Below are 8762 nucleotides of genomic sequence, written 5' to 3' on the forward strand. Positions count from 1 at the left end.
TAGTTTTATCCATGTTTATGCACATAATTATACTTCATTCATTTTCATTGTTATGTAATAGTATTCGATTTAGGAATATACCACTATTTATTTACCCATTCCCCTGTTAATGGATATTTACCTTGTTTCTAGTCTAAGACTTCTTACACAAGGATGGGCTTACACAGATCCTATTTAGGGTAACCATATAACTTACTGTCCTAATTGAGACACTTGTGAGAAGGAAAGAGAATGCTATTAATAATTACATGAGGACAACAGGCATAAACAACTAGACTGTATGGTCACCTTATACACACTGAGCATGTCTCAGGGCTTCTTAATCATCTCCCTAAAGTGCAGACTGAGACATTTAAGCCCCACTCTCCATAACTGATGGTGAGTTCACATCTCAAATGCTGGAGCTTCTCCATTCATAGTAGAACCCTGAAGGAAAGCCCAAACAATTCATTACTCCTTCTATCCCAGGAAGAAGAAAAACACATTCCTTAAGACGTAAGATGGAAAAAATGCATGACTTCCGAGCCAATGCTGTCTCTGTCTTTCACAGTTTATCATCACTGTCCGAAGAAAATTCTAGCTCCAATGATAACTGCGGCAAAGAGAAAGTGTAAAAGGCCCTGAAATCAGAGTCCTTCTCCTGAGTCAAGACGGGGCTAAGGGCCTCGCACCCACTGCCTCCTTTCATCTTTACCACAACCCTGTGCGGCAGGTGTGGGAAATGAAGCTCAGGGCTGCAGCAACGCGTCCCAGGCCACAGTGCACGTAAGTGACAGAGCCTCAGTCACTGTGTCTAAGTAGGGAGCCATATACTTTGTGATACAAGGGAGGACATTTCTGGGAGTAAAAGAGGGCACTTTAACAAGTGCCAGGAAAACAGGTGCAAACTAGTCTTCCCCAGGCACACCCAGGTGTGGGACACCCTAGTTCTGTCTAACTTTACCATATGCACTTATTTTCCAAGTGCAGATATAAATAATCTGGGGGACTGATGAGATGTGGGGCCCAAATCTCTAGTGTTGACACTTGTCTTGCGTGGCGATACACTGCCCTTGCAGGGGTCACAGGGTAGGCACAGTCCCTCCCCGCTTCCTCCTCAGGGGACTTGGAATGCCTGGTGGCTTCCCAGTGGCATCTTCCATCCATCACAGCAGGCTGGAGAGGATCATGACTCGCTTCCCTGAAATTCATAATTAAACTGGAGAAGCAGTCTTCCTCCCAAAGCAGCTTCTGCTGGTGGCTGCCAGCAGCAGTATTACGTCGCACTCACTGGAGCAACTGTCTTCCACAAGGCTGCCCCCACATTCTCCGATGTGGGGGATTTGTAACCCTGTCCTTCGGCAGGGCTCCTAAAACCCTCAGCCTCGTGCCTTTCTGCATGTGCATGTGGTCTCTCACACACACAAACACACACAGTCGTTTTTCAAAAGAAATATTTCAGCCAGCCACAGTGGCTCATGTTTGTAATTCCAGCACTTTAGGAGGCCAAAGCAGGAGGACTGCTTGGGCCCAGGAGTTTTAGAACAGCCTGGGCAACATAGTGAGACCCTGTCTTTAAAAAAATTTAAAAAAAAATTTTTTTTTATTAGCCAGGCATGGTGGCATGTTCCTGTAATCCCAGCTACTTAGGGACCTGAGGTGGGAGGAAAAGAAATATTTCACATATGGAAAAATAGAGAATTATATAACAGTATCCCCTAGGCCTGAGCACATATATATCTTTTGCTATACAAAAATGTTCTGGCCAGGTGCGGTAGCTCACACCTATAATCCCAGCGCTTTGGGAGACTGAGGTGGGAGGATCACTTCAACCCAAGAGGCTGAGACAGCAGTGAGCTGTGATTGTGCCACTACACTCCAACCTGGGTGGCAGAGCAAGACCTAGACTCAAAAAAGAAAAAAAAAGTTATGTTTGCAACCACAGCATTCACAGTGGCCCCAAAGGAGAAACAATACAAATGTCCATCAACAAACAGCAAAATGGTACAGTGTGATACAATCACACACATAAAGCATCATACAATAGGAAGGCTGTCCAGTAAGAAAAATGCACAAATTGCTGCTACACACAATAAGGTAATCTCACAATCAATACATTAAGGGCAAGAAGCAAAAACAATAAAGAATGTGTGTACTATAATTTCATATATATAAGGTTCAAAAACTGGTAAAAATGACCTGTAATGTTAGAAATGAAGACTGTTACTTTTGTGGATGAGGGAAAGGATACTGATCAGGAGAAGCCTAGAGAGTTTGCTTGTAGGATGTTGATAATATTCCAATTTTTAATCTGGATGGTAGCTACAGAGGTGGCAGCTGTGGTAATTCCTCAAGTAATATGCTTAAAGACGTGGACACCTTCCTGTATGTATGTTACACTTAAAGAAAAATGTTTACTTTAAAATAAATCCGGAATGAAAGCCTCTTTTAGTCAACTATTATATTATTTATACCCAAATAATTAACTTCACTGTCAAGCTATCTGTGTGACCTTTGGCACATCACTTAATGATCTGTGTCCATTTCTTTTTTGCGGGGGGACGGAGCCTCCCTCTGTCACCCAGGCTAGAGTGCAGTGGCACGATCTCAGCTCACTGCAACCTCCGCCTCCCGGGTTCAAGTGATTCTCTTGCCTCAGGCTTCCAAATAGTTGGGATTACAGGCAGGCACCACCACGCCCAGCTAATTTTTGTATTTTTAGTAGAGACGAGGTTTCGCCATGTTGGCCCCAGGCTGGTCTCGAACTCCTGAATCCCGGCAATCCACCCACATTGGCCTCCCAAAGTGCGGGGATTACAGGCGTGAGCCACCGTGCCTGGCCTTTTCTTTATCTGTAATGGCATATGATGTATAGTGGTGATGTGAGAAGTACTTGATATAAATATGAAACATGCTTAGCAACCACTTGGCACACAAATAAGCACCCAAAAATGTTAGCTATTTGAATGAGTGGTATTCTATCCACACCTCCCCTCCTTGAATTTGGGACTTATCTCCACTTATATCCTTCTGGACTGGGTGAAGGCATATTGAAACGAACAAGTTTGCCTATCTGTGTTTTGGGGTAGGAAGTGGAATGGGTAAATCCCTTCTGGAGGACAATCTGGCCATATATACCAAGAGCCCAGAAAATGTTTGTACCCAGTAATTCCATTTCAGAATCTACCCTAAGGAGATAAGACAAGTAAAAAGGATTTATGTGCTGCAATGCTGTTACTTACGTTATTTATGTACCATTGCACGTTATTTATAAAAGTAAAAAACTAGAAACCTTTATTATATCAGGAAATGGTCAATAAAATGATGGTGATGGGCACTTTTAATTACATGAAAAGTTGAATATAAAAGGGATCTATCTATACCAATTTTTAAAATAATAAATACATATAAAAAAGATCAGAGGAAACTAAACCAAAATTTCAGCTAATTATTTCTGGGTGGTAGTATTACAGGAATTCAAGTCTTCTTCCTTATACTCTTCTGTATTTTTCAATATTCTTCTCTGAGTATATATTACCTTTAATAATGAGAGATATAAATGTTAAAGAATTTCTGTCCTCTTCCCCTAAGGCCTTTGTCTCTGTTGTCAAGGTGACAGCCGGCTGCAATCCATCACATTTAGGAAGGACACTATACAATGAAATGTGTCTGAAGGAAAGTGACTGACAGGTTGGCAAAGTGCTTCAAAGCTAAACCCCATGAGGAATGGCTGAAGGAACAGGGATGTGTACTTTGAGGAAGACTTGTTAACAGGACAGCTGTCTTGGAACACCTGTCATGTAGAAGAGGGATTACACTTGCTCTACCAGGCTCCAGAGGTCGGAACCCTGACAATAAATCGAAGTTACAAGGAGAAAACAAGGGGAGGGTGAAGAGTATAGCTCAAGAGGCATCCAAGCTGCATGATCACAGTATAAACTCCAGGTTTGCTTCCTGTCCAGATCCCCTGGAGATGTCCAGTGAATTTTCTTGTTAGCATTTGGGCAACCACATGGCTCCATCCTGAGGCTGTGCTCTACCAGCCTCCCAGACGACAGCCTTCTCTGGGGACAAACCCATGAGCTAGGATTTCTGTATTCATAAGCAAACACCAGCCTGGAGATAAGCAGGTTAATCCCTAACCCTTGTCCTTCAGCAAGCTCTTTAAAATTTACATAAGTTGGTCTACTTTTCTCCACTTTTTCCACGTGACTATCTTAGTCTAAGTAGTAATAACCTCTCTTCCCTGTACAACTACAATGTCTTCCTAATTGGTTTCTCTCTTTTACTCTTGCTACCCCCGCCCCCAACTTATTCACTACCTAGAAGCTAAAATAATAGTTTTCCTAGGATAAAGAAAAAAAATCATTGACAGACTATAAGACTCAAAGTGGAGACTTCATCTCCAGCCTTCACTGGATGTCACCCCCCCCCCTTGCTCGGTGTACTCCAGTGAAGGTGGCCACCTGTTAGGTTCCACATTCATGCTAACCTTTCCACTTCAGGACATTTGCACATGCTGAAACACTCTCCATCACCTTCTGTACCCCAAATCTCAGATGTCATTCCCTAGTTTTAATCCTATAATGGGATCCCAACATGGGAAGGAGCCTTTGTGTGGCTTATCAGACTTTGTGTGACCTAGTCACAGCCTACCAGTCTGCACCTACTATCTCTAGTCTCCTAACTAGGCTCAGTATGAATGAGCCTCAGCCTCACTGAGGAATGAGGGAGATGTTGGTGCATTTGAGGAACTCAGAGACACGTACCAACATCCCCCTCATTCCTCAATCTTTATGCATCTTGCTTCCTAAGTCTGGAAAAATCTTGTGGCTAATTCTTGATCACCTTCAGGGCTCAGCATGAAATGTCACTTCCTCAGGAGGCCTTACCTTACCTCCACATTCTGGGTGGGTGTCTCTGGTATGTGCTTATAGCAACTCTAATTATTCCATCAGAGCGTTTTTTTACTATTCAATTGTAGCTGTATTTCCTGCTATTTGGTAAATTATATGAAGGCAGGAATCACATCTATATTGCTCAGAACTGTTGAGCAAATGACTTTATTCTTTAAATATGACTTTCCCCCATGAATGAGCATATGAAAGTCAAAAAGAACCCAGGAAAACAATAGATCTCAACAGGAAGTATTCCAATAAGTGGTATTTCTTCCTGGAATACTGAAGCAAATCTAGACTTCCGACTCAATTTCCCATGTCCTAAGGGAAGGTTCATGTGTTGTCATTTTTATCTTCACTAGCTGGCATAGTAATTATTCTTTACCAGCATTTGAATGCCCAGGGGCAATCTTCAGTAGGCACATAAAAGGATCAATAAGTACTAAAGAGACTAAAAAGATAAATAATATTGAATTCATAAAATGGCAGGATAAAAGAAAAGTAAATTAGGAAAACACTGGAGGATATAAGACTAATAAGCAAAAAATAAATCACCCACAGTCTGCTTCCCCCAAAGGCACAAGCAGCTCCTGTTAATTTGATAAAATTGCTTCATGTGAAAGACCTTCAGAATCCTAAAACCAGAGCCCTGGTCTGGACCTTGGTGTGGATTCAGGGCAGAAATATAACAAACAGAAGCCAGGAGACAGCGCCCTGTGTCCCCTTCCCTACTCTACCTTTGTCAGTTGGGAGACTTTGGACAAGTTACAAGTCTTCTCTGAATTTCAGTTTCTTTACCTAAGGGGGCTACATAAATTAATGTGGTAGAAAACTGTAGTTCTCTACTCATTCTCATTCCCTTCTTTCTTGGTAATGGAACCCGATTTTTAGCTGGGCACACTAATGTCCCACTAAAACATAACATTTCTCAGCCAACCTCCACAACTAGGAAGCCAATGAGATGTAAGTAGACCTGCTGGGTGGGTCTACTGGAAAGTTCTGAAAGAAGAGATTGGCCATTCGTCTTCCCACTTCCTGACACAGAAATGTGATTGATGGCTGAGACCTTTTAAACTGTAAATCAAGGGCAGCACCCGAAAGGCCAAGAAGAAGAAAGTTGGAACCCAGATGACCTAATGAAAACACCACAACAAACTCTGGACTATCTACTTCCACATTCCTTTATGTTAGAGAGAAATACACTGCTTATCTCATTTCAAATTGGATGGCTTTGTAGAAAGATTTCCCTTTATATTTGGCCCCAGTTGGCCTATTTGGGTGCATTGGTCCTGCCTGACTCCTTGGGAGCAAGACGTTCCATTCTGTCCTCCTTAGCATGCCAGACCCATGGATATTTAGAAACACTGGGATGTGGTCTAAGAAAACCTGAGTTTCCATGGGATCTCAGGCAAGTCACTTAAGTGCTCTAAGCCTTGTTGTTTCTCCACAAAATGAAGGTTACTTCCTTTCCTTTATTTCCCCAGAAATATTGTTCAGAGGAAAGAGCATAGGTTTCTGAGTTACATATGATTTCAAATTACTTAATGGCTATATGATGTTGGGCAAGCTACTTAACCTCTCTGAACTTCAGTTTTCTCATCTTCAAAATATCTTACTTCACAGATTATTCTAAGGATTGGATGAGATATCAAATACGAAACACTTAGCCTAAAGACTTTCATTTGCAAACCCAATATCTTACTATAAAATAGTAGTTACCGCCATCTGTTTTCATTTTGCAGTGTTGTATGTAGTGGTAACAACAGCTAACAATCACTGAGCACTCATTGTGTGTCAGGCACTGTTCAAGCACTTTCCACGTATTAAGTCATTTAGTTCTCACAACAATGAGGTAAGTACTCTTATTATCCCCATCCTACAGCTGGGGAAACAGAGATGCAATATGTTAACTGCCTTGCCAAGTCACACAGCTAAAGAGGGGAGCCAGACAGTCTGACCCCAGAGCCCCTGCTCCTATATTTCCAGCATACACCATATTGCTTGCTGTCTGGGGGTAGTGTCACATCTCCCCAAACAACATGCTAGCTTCCTCAGGGTAGAGTCTGCATCATATATGCCTCGGTGTCCTCCCTGGTGGCTAACAGGGAATCTTACCCACCACAGGCCTCCAAGCACCAGAGAGAACTGAATGGCAGGTAAGTAATAACTGAGCCACTTTCTAAAACACCTGTATCACAGATGACCTTGAAGAAGACCATTTGTCCAATGAACCAAGGTGTGCCTGAAGTGAAACACAGAGAATCCCTTTCACAGGGGGTGGAATATCCCTCCACCCAAACTGCACCTCTTGGGTCCTCAGAATCAGATTCCCTAAAGGCTTAAAGGACTCTGGGAACAATTCTGACCAATGTTTATATGCTTCCAGAGCCTGAACTGAGTTTAAGGCCTCTGTCATTCATTCAAATTAAAATGCCTGCCAGACAGAAAGAAATGTGTCAGAGTTTGCCAGTCTATAGACAGTTACCATTTCCTCCTGGGTGCTGACGGACAACAGCTTTCTAAAATAGATCTATTTATGCTGCCATCATCAAGAACACTTATTGAGTATGTAACTATGCAAATGAAGTGTCTCACTATGCTCGGGATGCAGCTGATAGGACACAAACCTCAGTAGCACAGACCTCATTACTTTGGACTATGTGATCATTCTTAGTAATGAATTTTATTTTTCATTATCCATAAAGAAAACAATATGCAAAATAAATGAAGAAACAAGACCAATTCATCTCCTCTACCAATATTCATTGTAAATCTATGATGTGCCAGCACCAGGGTGGCAGTCATAGATGTTATTTTGTGTAATTCTCATTAAAAGAGAACCCTGTAGTGCAGAAGGTAATGTACCCATTTTAAAACAAGTTAGAAGTCTGGAAAATTAAATTACGGTACATCCATACAATGAAATGCTATGCAACTATAATGAAACCAATGGAGTACATCAGTTGGTGTTAACATATTAACAAGAACAAATGCTGAATGAAAAAAAGCAAGCGGTAGAACCCTCTTTAAAGTATCTCATTTGTATTAAAAAAAAAACAAGAATAGATTATAATGATGTATACATACATAAATGGATATACAGTGAAATTCTCAGGAAGGTCAGTCAAAATAAATGGATGGTCTAAGATGGAAAAGAAACTCATTTTTCACTGTACTTCCGTAACATGGAGTTCTTTACCATTTTTATGTTGCTGTTTATATTATATTAAACCTAACAAAAAGAGGCTAGCATTAATTATTATTTATTGGCCCATGCCTAGTGCAATGTCTAGCATATAATTGGAATTACAGTGTTAATTGCATGAATGTAAAGAAATGATGCCACTAATTACCATCTAAACACATTTATCTTTTCTATTCATACATCAGGTCCCACCCTAATATTAAATGCAAAAACACTCTGGAATAAATTCAAGTTCCTGTACGTGCTTAAAGAAATAGACTTGCAACAATTTTGAAAGATATTCTATAATTCATCCTTCTTTATGTTCCCTACTCTCTCCTTTCTCAAGCTCTACTCTCCACACAGGTGCGTGCGCGCGCACACACACACACACACACACACACACACAGGCATGCAGAGTCAGGTAAACAGTTCACTGACCCCCAAAAAAGGACTGGAGTTAAGAAATGTTTTACCGCTACTGCTCGAGGTTTGGTATGATCAATAATTTTTTTAACCACATGCTGATTTGAGAAAGGAAAGTCTATAATCACACATTACCACTTTATTGGCACTACCAATTAATTTTCCAAGTGTAATTTGAAAAGAGTTGGTGCAGATTCATTGGAAACAATCTGCATTATTCCTAATAGGAACCACAAACATGTTCTAAATAGTCAGAGCAACCCTTAAGCATCTTG

General features: G+C 41.2%; 2 protein-coding genes across 6 annotated transcripts in view; one reads left to right on the forward strand and one right to left on the reverse strand.

The window, feature by feature from the left end:
* Positions 1–8762, reverse strand: part of TMCC3 (transmembrane and coiled-coil domain family 3) — a 308376-nt gene that overhangs the window by 228687 nt on the left and 70927 nt on the right. The window lies entirely within an intron of this gene.
* Positions 1–8762, forward strand: part of METAP2 (methionyl aminopeptidase 2) — an 817888-nt gene that overhangs the window by 95671 nt on the left and 713455 nt on the right. The window lies entirely within an intron of this gene.

This window comes from Macaca thibetana, chromosome 11 (genome assembly GCF_024542745.1).
Source record: "Macaca thibetana thibetana isolate TM-01 chromosome 11, ASM2454274v1, whole genome shotgun sequence".
Lineage (NCBI taxonomy): Eukaryota > Metazoa > Chordata > Mammalia > Primates > Cercopithecidae > Macaca > Macaca thibetana.